This window comes from Oncorhynchus clarkii, unplaced genomic scaffold, assembly GCF_045791955.1.
Source record: "Oncorhynchus clarkii lewisi isolate Uvic-CL-2024 unplaced genomic scaffold, UVic_Ocla_1.0 unplaced_contig_7256_pilon_pilon, whole genome shotgun sequence".
In the NCBI taxonomy this organism is placed as follows: domain Eukaryota; kingdom Metazoa; phylum Chordata; class Actinopteri; order Salmoniformes; family Salmonidae; genus Oncorhynchus; species Oncorhynchus clarkii.
The window spans coordinates 43,502-60,000 of NW_027258201.1; the positions used below are offsets into that span (position 1 = coordinate 43,502).

A 16,499-nucleotide genomic window follows, 5' to 3' on the forward strand; every position below is an offset into this window, starting at 1 on the left:
CCTAACCCAACCTAACCTTAAATAACCTAACCCAACCTAGCCTAACCTAACCCAACCTAACCTAACCTAACCTTAAATAACCTAACCCAACCTAACCTAACCTAACCTTAAATAACCCAACCTAACCCAAGCTAACCTAACCCAGCCCAACCTAACCTTAAATAACCTAACCCAACCTAACCTAACCTTAAATAACCTAACCTAACCCAACCTAACCCAACCTAACCTAACCTTAAATAACCCAACCTAACCTAACCTGAAATAACCCAACCTAACCTAACCCAACCCAAAGTAACCTAACCTAACCTTATATAACCTATCCTAACCCAACCCAACCAAACCTAACCTTAAATAACCCAACCTAACCTAACCCAACCCAACCTAACCTTAAATAACCCAACCTAACCTAACCCAACCCAAAGTAACCTAACCTAACCTTATATAACCTATCCTAACCCAACCCAACCAAACCTAACCTAACCTAACCTAATCTAACCTAACCTAACCCAACCTAACCTAATCTAAACTAACCCAACCTAACCCAACCTAAGCTAATCTAATCTAAACTAACCCAACCTAACCTAATCTAACCTAACCTAACCCAACCTAACCTAACCTAACCTAATCTAACCTAACCTAATCTAACCTAAGCTAACCCAACCTAACCTAACCTGTAGGCCAAACCATTTGGACACTACAGACGTTTACGTGAGAAGAACAATCTTCAGGATGTCTCATGGTCTGACAAACATCCCTCTAGCTCTGCCACCTCTAGCTCTGCCACCTCTAGCTCTGCCACCTCTAGCTCTGCCACCTCGAGCTCTGTCACCTCGAGCTCTGCCACCTCGAGCTCTGCCACCTCGAGCTCTGCCACCTCGAGCTATGCCACCCCGAGCTCTGCCACCTCGAGCTCTGCCACCTCGAGCTCTGCCACCTCTAGCTCTGCCGCCTCGAGCTCTGCCACCTCTAGCTCTGCCACCTCTAGCTCTGCTACCTCGAGCTCTGCCACCTCGAGCTCTGCCACCTCTAGCTCTGCCACCTCTAGCTCTGCCACCTCGAGCTCTGCCGCCTCTAGCTCTGCCACCTCTAGCTCTGCCACCTCGAGCTCTGCCACCTCTAGCTCTGCCACCTCGAGCTCTGCCGCCTCTAGCTCTGCCACCTCAAGCTCTGCCACCTCTAGCTCTGCCACCTCGAGCTCTGCACCTCGAGCTCTGCCACCCCTGTGACATTGGGTTCTATAGGTGTCCTGGAGGGCACATACGGCACCACTCACCTCCTCCCTGTAGGCTGTCTCGTCATTGTTGGTAATCAGGCCTACTACTGTAGTGTCGTCTGCAAACCTGATGATTGAGTTGAAGGTGTGTGTGGCAACATAGTGATGGGTGAACAGGGAGTACAGGAGGGGGCTGAGCACGCACCCTTGTGGGGCCCCAGTGTTGAGGATCAGTCGTGGGTGAACAGGGAGTACAGGAGGGGGCTGAGCACGCACCCTTGTGGGGCCCCAGTGTTGAGGATCAGCGGGGTGGAGATGTTGTTTCCTACCTTCACCACCTGGGGGGCGGCCTGTCAGGAAGTCCAGGACCCAGTTGCACAGGGTGGGGTAGGACCCAGGGCCTCCAGCTCAATGATGAGCTTGGAGGATACTATGGTGTTGACTACTGAGCTATAGTCAATGAACAGCATTCTTGTCCATCTGAACAATAGGTATTCCTCTTGTCCAGATGGGATGGGGCAGTGTGCAGTGCGATGGTGATTGCATCGTCTGTGGATCTATTGGGGCGGTAAGCAAATTGGAATGGGTCTAGGGTGTCAGGTAGGGTGGAGGTGATATGGTCCTTGACTAGTCTCTCAAAGCACTTCATGATGACAGAAGTGAGTGCTACAGGGCGGTAGTCATTTAGTTCAGTTATCTTTGCAAAATCACTTGCCACTTTTTAATAAAACAAACGTGTGGTTGAATTTATTCCGCCGCTGTGTGACTGTTGTCTCTTTTGATGTCACGGGCCTTATTGTATATCCCGGTGGTATATTAACGAAAGGGGTTATAGAGCAAACCTCACAATTATCACAACATACAGTAGGTTGTAATATGGCTTTTATACTGGCTTGGCTTCCCCAGTGATTTCCCCCACGCACCACTACTGGAACCAAGTACAAGGACACAACTAAGTATTCACTGTTGTATTAGTTCAACGAAACCATATTACACTCTTGAATAATGTAATAATTCACAAGCATGTGCAGACGTATCAATGGTTTCTTTTCTCATCTATACACTCAGCTGCTAGCTAGCTAGCTAACAACATTTGCTTCATCAGGTTATTTCAGCATCGAAAAAAATAAACGTTTAGCCCTCTCATACGACTATAACAGTAACGTTATTATACAGTGTAATTCATATTATACAGAGCTAGGTAGCAGGCTAAACAAATTGTCTGCATCCTCTCTCCACATACAGCTAACTTACTAGCTAAGTTAGCTAATTAGTTAGCTGAATGCTGACGTCAACCAACATTACCTAAACAATAGCTAGCTTCTATATTATTTTTCAGCCTACCTTCATTTTTATCAATATCATGCAAATAACTACATGAAAAAAAGCAAATTGTGACTGAAAAAGTTGACAATTCACTGGGGCAGTTGATAATAGTGGTGGAGAGTCGACTCCAAAAGAGTTGATTCCCTGGACTCCTTGACCACTGGGAGTCGACTCCAAAAGAGTTGATTCCCTGGACTCCTTGACCAACTGGGAGTCGATTCCAAAAGAGTTGATTCCCTGGACTCCTTGACCACTGGGAGTCGACTCCAAAAGAGTTGATTCCATGGACTCCTTGACCACTTCGAGTCGACTACAAAAATCCTAGGCAACTAGGTTGACATCGGCTCAAAGAGTTTGCACACATACAGTAGGTTTGGTTAGTTCCTAGCAGAACTCGGCTAGGCGAAGGGAATGTCTGTGGATACTTCCTTCAAATACCTTTGCTTGAAAAACGAGAAAAAGGCGGCCGCACTTCCTCGAAATTGTTTCAATTAATCTAAAATAACCCCCCCCCCCCCCCCAAAAAAAAAAATCGGTAATACATTTTGACGTTTTTGCCGAGAAGATCTTAGTCACACAGTTCTACGTCTAACTAAGATGTTGGTGCAGTATTTCTCAAGTGAAAAAATGTTCATGAAAATGAATTGTCTGAACGACAAGACACAGTTCATTGAAGAATCCCTGCTGTTGGCCAATACACGTCGGCTACTGAATTCCGACACGCCTCAAGAAAAAAAATTAAATAAAGTGTGTGCTTGGAACAGACGTGGAAAAGAAAACTCTCCTCGGCACCAAAGCATCACAACATGACATCTCAATATATACTCAAACTGGTTCGACTAGGAAGCATGTGGTAAAGCGTAATGCTTGTCCTTGAATATTTTGATTCAGTAGGCAACTATTTCAGTCGGCTTAAATTCTGATTTCTGAATTCTCATGGCTAAGCGTGTAGGTAGAGGTCGAGACGTAAGAAGTTAGCATTTTACATTTTAGTAAACGGTCTGTCCGAGGGTATTCTCTCAAAGTCTTTAGAGAATCTGTTTAGTCTAGTGTGAATAGCCTATTATAAAGATGGGGTGCTAGGGGGGTCAACCGAGGTCTGTTTTATTAGGATGGGGGGCTAGGGGGGTCAACCGAGGTCTGTTATATTAGGATGGGTGCTAGGGGGGTCAACCAAGGTCTGTTTTATTAGCATGGGGTGCTAGTGGGGTCAACCAAGGTCTGTTTTATTAGGATGGGGGGCTAGGGGGGTCAACCAAGGTCTGTTTTATTAGGATGGGGGGCTAGGGGGGTCAACCAAGGTCTGTTTTATTAGGATGGGGGGCTAGGGGGGTCAACCAAGGTCTGTTTTATTAGGATGGGGGGCTAGGGGGGTCAACCAAGGTCTGTTTTATTAGGATGGGGGGTTAGGGGGGTCAACCAAGGTCTGTTTTATTAGGATGGGTGCTAAGGGGGTCAACCAAGGTCTGTTTTATTAGGATGGGTGCTAGGGGGGTCAACCGAGGTCTGTTATATTAGGATGGGTGCTAGGGGGGTCAACCAAGGTCTGTTTTATTAGCATGGGGTGCTAGTGGGGTCAACCAATGTCTGTTTTATTAGGATGGGGGGCTAGGGGGGGGTCAACCAAGGTCTGTTTTATTAGAATGGGGGGATAGGGGGGGTCAACCAAGGTCTGTTTTATTAGGATGGGGGGCTAGGGGGGTCAACCAAGGTCTGTTTTATTAGGATGGGGGGCTAGGGGGGGGGTCAACCAAGGTCTGTTTTATTAGGATGGGGGGCTAGGGGGGGTCAACCAAGGTCTGTTTTATTAGGATGAGGGGCTAGGGGGGTCAACCAAGGTCTGTTTTATTAGGATGGGGGGCTAGCGGGGTCAACCAAGGTCTGTTTTATTAGGATGGGTGCTAAGGGGGTCAACCAAGGTCTGTTTTATTAGGATGGGTGCTAGGGGGGTCAACCAAGGTCTGTCTTATTAGGATGGGGGGCTAGGGGGGTCAACCAAGGTCTGTCTTATTAGGATGGGGTGCCGGAGGGGGTCAACCAAGGTCTGTCTTATTAGGATCGGGGGCCAGGGTTGTGTCAACAAAGGTCTGTTTTATTAGGATGGGGTGCCGGAGGGGTCAACCAAGGTCTGTTTTATTAGGATGGGGTGCCGGAGGGGTCAACCAAGGTCTGTTTTATTAGGATGGGGTGCCGGGGGGGTCAACCAAGGTCTCTCTTTCTTCATCCTCCCCTCTTTCAGCCCAGGATAGAGAGGTATGGTGGGGGTCGTCTCTGCCTCCTCCTCTCCCTCCTTCTCTCGCTCCAGATCCATGCGGAGTAAGATTGTGATGGAGTCTGGTGAGGGAGGAGAGGAAGGAGAGAGGTGGTGAGAAAGAGGAGAGGTGGAGGCGGAGGGTGGAACACATCTGTCCCTGGGGGGTCTCTTCCAGACCCTCGTACTCCGCCTGCACCTCTGTCATCACGGGCAGGAAGAGAGGTGGTCGTACCCTGAGAACACACACACTTCATGCACACACACACACACCAGATATATACATACAGGATGTGCTGTACATAGTGCTCTGACACAGACACAAAATATGAATCTCTAGTGTGTGTGTGTATCTGTCTGTGTTGTACCTGTTCTGTAGGTTTCTGCGGAGGCTGGAGTCCAGGATGTTCATTAAATAGAACATGATCTGGCGTAGATCCTGCCACAGCCAGAACCCTAAAACTCCCATCCTGACACACACACACACACACACACACACACACACACACACACACACACACACACACACACACACACACACACACACACACACACACAGAGAGAGAAAGAAAAGAAAAGCTTTAAAAAAGCGATGTCCTGCTAATTCCCTGACTTACTAAATGTGTGTATTTTACACTGCTCATTTGTCACAATTTTGACATCACAAACAGACAAGTATTTAGCGCAGTTATTTTCAAAACAATTCCTGACTTAGCCCACCAAGACAATGTGCTGTAGGATGTTGGTATACACACAGGCGCTAATGTCTCTCTCTCTCCTCACTGAATGAATGAGTCTCTCTCTCTCTCCTCACTGAAGTCTCTCTCTGCTCACTGAATGAATGAGTCTCTCTCTCTCTCCTCACTGAAGTCTCTCTCTCCTCACTGAAGTCTCTCTCTGCTCACTGAATGAATGAGTCTCTCTCTCCTCACTGAATGAATGAGTCTCTCTCTCTCTCCTCACTGAAGTCTCTCTCTGCTCACTGAATGAATGAGTCTCTCTCTCTCTCCTCACTGAAGTCTCTCTCTCCTCACTGAAGTCTCTCCCTCCTCACTGAATGAATGAAGTCTCTCTCTCCTCACTGAATGAATGAGTCTCTCTCTCTCCTCACTGAAGTCTCTCTCTCCTCACTGAATGAATGAAGTCTCTCTCTCCTCACTGAATGAATGAGTCTCTCTCTCTCCTCACTGAATCAACGAGTCTCTCTCCTCACTGAAGTCTCTCTCTCCTCACTGAATGAATGACGTCTCTCTCTCTCTCCTCACTGAAGTCTCTCTCTCCTCACTGAAGTCTCTCTCTCCTCACTGAACGAATGAGTCTCTCTCTCCTCACTGAATGAATGAGTCTCTCTCTCTCTCTGCTCACTGAATGAATGAGTCTCTCACTCTCTCCTCACTGAAGTCTCTCTCTGCTCACTGAATGAATGAGTCTCTCTCTCTCTCTCCTCACTGAAGTCTCTCTCTCCTCACTGAATGAATGAGTCTCTCTCTCTCCTCACTGAATTAATGAGTCTCTCTCTCTCTCTCCTCACTGAATCAACGAGTCTCTCTCCTCACTGAAGTCTCTCTCTCCTCACTGAATCAACGAGTCTCTCTCCTCACTGAAGTCTCTCTCTCCTCACTGAATGAATGACGTCTCTCTCTCTCTCCTCACTGAAGTCTCTCTCTCCTCACTGAAGTCTCTCTCTCCTCACTGAACGAATGAGTCTCTCTCTCCTCACTGAATGAATGAGCCTCTCTCTCTCTCTGCTCACTGAATGAATGAGCCTCTCTCTCTCTCTGCTCACTGAATGAATGAGCCTCTCTCTCTCTGCTCACTGAATGAATGAGTCTCTCACTCTCTCCTCACTGAAGTCTCTCTCTGCTCACTGAATGAATGAGTCTCTCTCTCTCTCTCTCCTCACTGAAGTCTCTCTCTCCTCACTGAATGAATGAAGTCTGATCAGTGTGATCAGTAGAACATAGAGCCTTATAGTGTGATCAGTAGAGCATAGAGCCTTATAGTGTGATCCGCAGAGCATATAGCCTTATAGTGTGATCAGTAGAACATAGAGCCTTATAGTGTGATCAGTAGAGCCTTATAGTGTGATCAGTAGAGCCTTATAGTGTGATCAGTAGAGCCTTATGGTGTGATCAGTAGAGCCTTATAGTGTGATCAGTAGAACATAGAGCCTTATAGTGTGATCAGTAGAACATAGAGCCTTATAGTGTGATCAGTAGAACATAGAGCCTTATAGTGTGATCAGTAGAACACAGAGCCTTATTGTGTGATCAGTAGAACACAGAGCCTTATCGTGTGATCAGTAGAGCCTTATAGTGTGATCAGTAGAGCCTTATAGTGTGATCAGTAGAACATAGAGCCTTATAGTGTGATCAGTAGAACATAGAGCCTTATAGTGTGAACAGTAGAACATAGAGCCTTATAGTGTTATCAGTAGAGCATAGAGCCTTATAGTGTGATCAGTATAACATAGAGCCTTATAATGTGATCAGTAGAACATAGAGCAGTATAGTGTGATCAGTAGAACATAGAGCCTTATAGTGTGATCAGTAGAACATAGAGCCTTATAGTGTGATCAGTAGAACATAGAGCATCATAGTGTGATCAGTAGAACATAGAGCCTTATAGTGTGATCAGTAGAACACAGAGCCTTATAGTGTGATCAGTAGAGCCTTATAGTGTGATCAGTAGAATATAGAGCCTTATAGTGTGATCAGTAGAACATAGAGCATTATAATGTGATCAGTAGAGCCTTATAGTGTGATCAGTAGAACACAGAGCCTTATAGTGTGATCAGTAGAGCCTTATAGTGTGATCATTAGAACACAGAGCCTTTGCGAAATGCCACAAAGCAGGACGACATGTATCTTTAGACACCGGAAGTTGTTATAAGGTGTGTCATTCAGAGAGCGAAGCCCTGACCTGTCTGGGCTTTGACTTCTCACTGTCCTAGAAATGCCTCTGATGTGATGAAAACAAGCCCCTTTAAAAAACGAATAACAGAGATGTTGGTTAATCGCTCAGCACTAGTGTGTGCGTGTGCATGTGTCTTACCTGTGTGTATTTTCAATCAGGAAGCTGAGTAGCACGGTGAAGGGGAGGAGCAGGTATGACATCACACAGAGTAGGGGATGAGTCCACAGCAACTCCATGATGTTGCATAGCAACGCTGAAACACCAATCACAGCTGGTAATAACATGACACTTCCTTATACCCGGCCACTCTCAGTCTATTAAGTGTTCTCAAGGTAAAAATCGAATCATTTACATTTTAGTCATTTATCAGAGGCTCTTATCCAGAGCGACTTACAGTTAGTGCGTTCATCTTACAGTAGTTTAGGGAGACACATCACAGTCATAGTAAGGACATTGTTTCTTCCATAGAGTACCAGAGTATGAGTCATAATACCCATAAAACCTAGCCGTAAAAAAAGGAAGTGGTTGCAATCGTTTTCCCACCATTCATGTTTCCCCAAAGGGGATTTTAGAAACATATACGGGCTATGATTCGTGTAGGCTTACCTTGGCGTGACATGTTGATAACCATGTATATCTCTCTAGGACAAGGTGACTTTTATCTGTATAAAAGTAATGCTGAATAGCTGCTAATGTAGCTATCATCAAGAAAAAAAGATGCCATGATGGCCTGGAAGAGACTGCTGAATCGAGGCATATCCTGTGGACTGTCTTATGCAAGTTTTAAATTGACACAACACCTGGCAGTAAAGGTGTCAGCTAGAGACCTGCAGGATCAATACCTGGTAGTAATGGTGTCAGAGATGACCTGCAGGATCAATACCTGGTAGTAATGGTATCAGCTAGAGAACTGCAGGATCAATACCTGGTAGTAATGATATCAGAGATGACCTGCAGGATCAATACCTGGTAGTAATGGTATCAGAGATGACCTGCAGGATCAATACCTGGTAGTAATGGTATCAGAGATGACCTGCAGGATCAATACCTGGTAGTAATGGTATCAGAGATGACCTGCAGGATCAATACCTGGTAGTAATGGTATCAGAGATGACCTGTAGGATCAATACCTAGTAGTAATGGTATCAGAGATGACCTGCAGGATCAATACCTGGTAGTAATGGTATCAGAGATGACCTGCAGGATCAATACCTGGTAATAATGGTATCAGAGATGACCTGCAGGATCAATACCTGGTAGTAATGGTATCAGAGATGAACTGCAGGATCAATACCTGGTAGTAATGGTATCAGCTAGAGACCTGCAGGATCAATACCTGGTAGTAATGGTATCAGAGATGACCTGCAGGATCAATACCTGGTAGTAATGGTATCAGATAGAGATGACCTGTAGGATCAATACCTGGTAGTAATGGTATCAGAGATTACCTGTAGGATAAATACCTGGTAGTAATGGTATCAGAGATGACCTGCAGGATCAATACCTGGTAGTAATGGTATCAGAGATGACCTGCAGGATCAATACCTGGTACTAAAGGTATCAGAGATGACCTGCAGGATCAATACCTGGTAGTAATGGTATCAGAGATGACCTGCAGGATCAATACCTGGTAGTAATGGTATAAGAGTTGACCTGCAGGATCAATACTTGGTAGTAATGGTATCAGAGATGACCTGCAGGATCAATACCTGGTAGTAATGGTATCAGATATAACCTGCAGGATCAATACCTGGTAGTAATGGTATCAGAGATGACCTGCAGGATCAATACCTGGTAGTAATGGTATCAGAGATGACCTGCAGGATCAATACCTGGTAGTAATGGTATCAGAGATGACCTGCAGGATCAATACCTGGTAGTAATGGTATCAGATATAACCTGCAGGATCAATACCTGGTAGTAATGGTATCAGAGATGACCTGCAGGATCAATACCTGGTAGTAATGGTATCAGAGATTACCTGTAGGATCAATACCTGGTAGTAATGGTATCAGAGATGACCTGCAGGATCAATACCTGGTAGTAATGGTATCAGAGATGACCTGCAGGATCAATACCTGGCAGTAATGGTATCAGAGATGACCTGCAGGATCAATTCCTGGTAGTAATGGTATCAGAGATGACCTGCAGGATCAATACCTGGTAGTAATGGTATCAGAGATGACCTGCTTGATCAATACCTGGTAATAATGGTATCAGAGATGACCTGCAGGATCAATACCTGGTATTAATGGTATTAAAGATGACCTGCAGGATCAATACCTGGTAGTAATGGTATCAGAGATGACCTGCAGGATCAATACCTGGTAGTAATGGTATCAGATAGAGATGACCTGCAGGATCAATACCTGGTAGTAATGGTATCAGAGATGACCTGTAGGATCAATACCTGGTAGTAATGGTATCAGATAGAGATGACCTGCAGGGTCAATACCTGGTAGTAATGGTATCAGAGATGACATGCAGGATCAATACCTGGTACTAAAGGTATCAGAGATGACATGCAGGATCAATACCTGGTACTAAAGGTATCAGAGATGACCTGCAGGATCAATACCTGGTACTAAAGGTATTAGAGATGACCTGCAGGATCAATACCTGGTAGTAATGGTATCAGAGATGACCTGCAGGATCAATACCTGGTAGTAATGGTATTAGAGATGACCTGCAGGATCAATACCTGCAGGATCAATACCTGGTAGTAATGGTATCAGAGATGACCTGCAGGATCAAAACCTGGTAGTAATGGTATCAGAGATGACCTGCAGGATCAATACCTGGTAATAATGGTATCAGAGATGACCTGTAGGATCAATACCTGGTAGTAATGGTATCAGAGATGACCTGCAGGATCCATACCTGGTAGTAATGGTATCAACTAGAGACCTGCAGGATCAATACCTGGTAGTAATGGTATCAGAGATGACCTGTAGGATCAATACCTGGTAGTAATGGTATCAGAGATGACCTGCAGGATCAATACCTGGTAGTAATGGTATCAGAGATGACCTGCAGGATCAATACCTGGTAGTAATGGTATCAGAGATGACCTGCAGGATCAATACCTGGTAGTAATGGTATCAGAGATGACCTGCAGGATCAATACCTGGTAGTAATGGTATCAGAGATGACCTGCAGGATCAATACCTGCAGGATCAATACCTGGTAGTAATGATATCAGAGATGACCTGCAGGATCAATACCTGGTAGTAATGGTATCAGCTAGAGACCTGCAGGATCAATACCTGGTAGTAATGGTATCAGAGATGACCTGCAGGATCAATACCTGGTAGTAATGGTATCAGATAGATATGACCTGTAGGATCAATACCTGGTAGTAATGGTATCAGAGATGACCTGTAGGATCAATACCTGGTAGTAATGGTATCAAATAGAGAACTGCAGGATCAATACCTGGTAGTAATGATATCAGAGATGACCTGCAGGATCAATACCTGGTAGTAATGGTATCAGAGATGACCTGCAGGATCAATACCTGGTAGTAATGGTATCAGAGATGACCTGTAGGATCAATACCTAGTAGTAATGGTATCAGAGATGACCTGCAGGATCAATACCTGGTAGTAATGGTATCAGAGATGACCTGCAGGATCAATACCTGGTAGTAATGGTATCAGAGATGACCTGCAGGATCAATACCTGGTAATAATGGTATCAGAGATGACCTGCAGGATCAATACCTGGTAGTAATGGTATCAGAGATGAACTGCAGGATCAATACCTGGTAGTAATGGTATCAGCTAGAGACCTGCAGGATCAATACCTGGTAGTAATGGTATCAGAGATGACCTGCAGGATCAATACCTGGTAGTAATGGTATCAGATAGAGATGACCTGTAGGATCAATACCTGGTAGTAATGGTATCAGAGATGACCTGTAGGATAAATACCTGGTAGTAATGGTATCAGAGATGACCTGCAGGATCAATACCTGGTAGTAATGGTATCAGAGATGACCTGCAGGATCAATACCTGGTACTAAAGGTATCAGAGATGACCTGCAGGATCAATACCTGGTAGTAATGGTATCAGAGATGACCTGCAGGATCAATACCTGGTAGTAATGGTATAAGAGTTGACCTGCAGGATCAATACTTGGTAGTAATGGTATCAGAGATGACCTGCAGGATCAATACCTGGTAGTAATGGTATCAGATATAACCTGCAGGATCAATACCTGGTAGTAATGGTATCAGAGATGACCTGCAGGATCAATACCTGGTAGTAATGGTATCAGAGATGACCTGCAGGATCAATACCTGGTAGTAATGGTATCAGAGATGACCTGCAGGATCAATACCTGGTAGTAATGGTATCAGATATAACCTGCAGGATCAATACCTGGTAGTAATGGTATCAGAGATGACCTGCAGGATCAATACCTGGTAGTAATGATATCAGAGATTACCTGTAGGATCAATACCTGGTAGTAATGGTATCAGAGATGACCTGCAGGATCAATACCTGGTAGTAATGGTATCAGAGATGACCTGCAGGATCAATACCTGGTAGTAATGGTATCAGAGATGACCTGCAGGATCAATAACATGGTAGTAATGGTATCAGAGATGACCTGCAGGATCAATACCTGGCAGTAATGGTATCAGAGATGACCTGCAGGATCAATTCCTGGTAGTAATGGTATCAGAGATGACCTGCAGGATCAATACCTGGTAGTAATGGTATCAGAGATGACCTGCTTGATCAATACCTGGTAATAATGGTATCAGAGATGACCTGCAGGATCAATACCTGGTATTAATGGTATTAAAGATGACCTGCAGGATCAATACCTGGTAGTAATGGTATCAGAGATGACCTGCAGGTTCAATACCTGGTAGTAATGGTATCAGATAGAGATGACCTGCAGGATCAATACCTGGTAGTAATGGTATCAGAGATGACCTGTAGGATCAATACCTGGTAGTAATGGTATCAGATAGAGATGACCTGCAGGGTCAATACCTGGTAGTAATGGTATCAGAGATGACCTGCAGGATCAATACCTGGTACTAAAGGTATCAGAGATGACATGCAGGATCAATACCTGGTACTAAAGGTATCAGAGATGACCTGCAGGATCAATACCTGGTAGTAATGGTATCAGAGATGACCTGCAGGATCAATACCTGGTACTAAAGGTATTAGAGATGACCTGCAGGATCAATACCTGGTAGTAATGGTATCAGAGATGACCTGCAGGATCAATACCTGGTAGTAATGGTATTAGAGATGACCTGCAGGATCAATACCTGCAGGATCAATACCTGGTAGTAATGGTATCAGAGATGACCTGCAGGATCAAAACCTGGTAGTAATGGTATCAGAGATGACCTGCAGGATCAATACCTGGTAATAATGGTATCAGAGATGACCTGTAGGATCAATACCTGGTAGTAATGGTATCAGAGATGACCTGCAGGATCAATACCTGGTAGTAATGGTATCAACTAGAGACCTGCAGGATCAATACCTGGTAGTAATGGTATCAGAGATGACCTGTAGGATCAATACCTGGTAGTAATGGTATCAGAGATGACCTGCAGGATCAATACCTGGTAGTAATGGTATCAGAGATGACATGCAGGATCAATACCTGGTAGTAATGGTATCAGAGATGACCTGCAGGATCAATACCTGGTAGTAATGGTATCAGAGATGACCTGTAGGATCAATACCTGGTAGTAATGGTATCAGAGATGACCTGCAGGATCAATACCTGGTAGTAATGGTATCAGAGATGACCTGCAGGATCAATACCTGCAGGATCAATACCTGGTAGTAATGATATCAGAGATGACCTGCAGGATCAATACCTGGTAGTAATGGTATCAGCTAGAGACCTGCAGGATCAATACCTGGTAGTAATGGTATCAGAGATGACCTGCAGGATCAATACCTGGTAGTAATGGTATCAGATAGAGATGACCTGTAGGATCAATACCTGGTAGTAATGGTATCAGAGATGACCTGTAGGATCAATACCTGGTAGTAATGGTATCAAATAGAGACCTGCAGGATCAATACCTGGTAGTAATGGTATCAGAGATGACCTGCAGGATCAATACCTGGTAGTAATGGTATCAGAGATGACCTGCAGGATCAATACCTGGTAGTAATGGTATCAGAGATGACCTGCAGGATCAATACCTGGTAGTAATGGTATCAGAGATGACCTGCAGGATCAATACGTGGTAGTAATGGTATCAGAGATGACCGGCAGGATCAATACCTGGTAGTAATGGCATCAGAGATGACCTGCAGGATCAATACCTGGTAGTAATGGTATCAGAGATGATCTGCAGGATCAATACCTGGTAGTAATGGTATCAGAGATGACCTGCAGGATCAATACCTGGTACTAAAGGTGTCAGAGATGACCTGTAGGATCAATACCTGGTAGTAATGGTATCAGAGATGACCTGCAGGATCAATACCTGGTACTAAAGGTGTCAGATAGAGACCGGCAGGATCAATACCTGGTACTAAAGGTGTCAGATAGAGACCGGCAGGATCAATACCTGGTACTAAAGGTGTCAGAGATGACTTGCAGGATCAATACCTGGTACTAAAGGTGTCAGAGATGACCTGCAGGATCAATACCTGGTACTAAAGGTGTCAGAGATGACCTGCAGGATCAATACCTGGTACTAATGGTATCAGAGATGACCTGCAGGATCAATACCTGGTACTAAAGGTGTCAGATAGAGACCTGCAGGATCAATACCTGGTACTAAAGGTGTCAGAGATGACCTGTAGGATCAATACCTGGTAGTAATGGTGTCAGAGATGACCTGCAGGATCAATACCTGGTACTAAAGGTGTCAGATAGAAACCTGCAGGAGCTTGCAAGTATTTATAGTTTAGCATGATGTCTACTTTGATGCTAACTAACATTTTTGAATCTGAGAGTAAATAGAGCCGAATATATTGATAAAAGTCACCTTGTCAAGGAGAGATTTACCTGGTAATCAAAACGTCACGTCAGGGTGGCCTCCACGAAACACAGCCCTTATTTTAAGTGTTTTTAAAATTCCCTACGGGAAAAATGTATGGTGGCAAAGCGAGTGGCAGAGCGAGTAAGAAAAGACACGTGCAAGTGTTAGATCAAGAAAGGTGGCGTTGATGGTTTCAGCATTTAATTTGCTTGATGACGCTGAGTGTGTGAGTGTGTGTTGCGAGTGTGTGTGCACGGCACCTGTGTTTATCCAGGTGGGCAGGGCTAGGTAAATGGCCTGCTCCAGGCTTGCCAGATGCCAAGGTAGATCTCCCCCTTCAAGATAACAGTTTCTCTGACTGCCTCTGGTCTCTGTCTGGGAGGACCACACATTCACCTCATCCACCCATTCTTCATCCTCCTCCTCCTCCTCTTCATCATCATCCTCCTTTTTCTCCCATCTCTTCATCTGCCTCCTCTCTATCTGCTCCTCCTCCTTCTCCTCCTCCTCCTCTTCATCATCATCCTCCTTTTGCTCCCATCTCTTCATCTGCCTCCTCTCTATCTGCTCCTCCTCCTCCTTCTCCTCCTCCTCCTCCTTCTCCTCCTCCTCCACCTCCTCCTCCTCCAGGTCTGTCTCCAGATCTGTCCATCCATCAGGAGGAGGTGAGAAGTGAGGCTCTGATGGTGTGTTAAGAAGTGGCAGACATAGGACCAGGTCTAGTGGGGTTGGGGAGGGGTTATGCAGGGATAGAGAGAGATACAGAGAGTGAGTGAGAAATAGAGAGAGAGAAAAAAAAACAATTGGATAAGGAGTCACTAGCACTTCATCTCTTGCCACCATAAAGAGACTCATCTATACTGAGATCACATGACATCATGACCCACCACTGGTTTGTAGGAAGTGAAGGCCGTCTCTGTATCCACTGTGGTAGGCCTTGTCCAGAGCCTGAGGAGAGGTTATAGACACAAACACCCCTTCTGTTATCAACTATCATGTTTACAGCACTCTGACATTTACTGTTTGTAAGTAATGTCTCCACCTGGCCTTCTGATAGGCTAATCATTTGCTAGTCTGCAGATCTGAAAGGTGGGGATAGGTGGAGGCAATATGGTGGAGTCATCACTACATTAAGTTGTGCCATGGGAAGGAGGTTAGGGGTTGTTTAGGGGCCTACGGGAAGGAGGTTAGGGGTTGTTTTGGGGCCTATGGGAAGGAGGTTAGGGGTTGTTTAGGGGCCTATGGGAAGGAGGTTAGGGGTTGTTTAGGGGCCTACGGGAAGGAGGTTAGGGGTTGTTTTGGGGCCTATGGGAAGGAGGTTAGGGGTTGTTTAGGGGCCTATGGGAAGGAGGTTAGGAGTTGTTTAGGGGCCTATGGGAAGGAGGTTAGGGGTTGTTTAGGGGCCTATGGGAAGGAGGTTAGGGGTTGTTTTGGGGCCTATGGGAAGGAGGTTAGGGGTTGTTTAGGGGCCTATGGGAAGGAGGTTAGGAGTTGTTTAGGGGCCTATGGGAAGGAGGTTAGGGGTTGTTTAGGGGCCTATGGGAAGGAGGTTAGGGGTTGTTTTGGGGCCTATGGGAAGGAGGTTAGGGGTTGTTTTGGGGCCTATGGGAAGGAGGTTAGGAGTTGTTTAGGGGCCTATGGGAAGGAGGTTAGGGGTTGTTTAGGGGCCTATGGGAAGGAGGTTAGGGGTTGTTTTGGGGCCTATGGGAAGGAGGTTAGGGGTTGCTTTGGGGTCTAGGGGAAGGGGGTAGAAGTAGAGGGCTGGGTGAAGAGGTAGAGGGCTGAGTTTGTTTTGTGGTTATACCTCCCAGTC

The 16,499-nt window shown here is 45.3% G+C and overlaps 1 pseudogene; it reads right to left on the reverse strand.

Moving 5' to 3' along the window:
- Positions 1–880: 880 nt before the first annotated feature.
- LOC139395955 (1-acylglycerol-3-phosphate O-acyltransferase PNPLA3-like) overlaps positions 881–16,499 on the reverse strand; it is a 19,674-nt pseudogene continuing 4,055 nt past the window's right edge.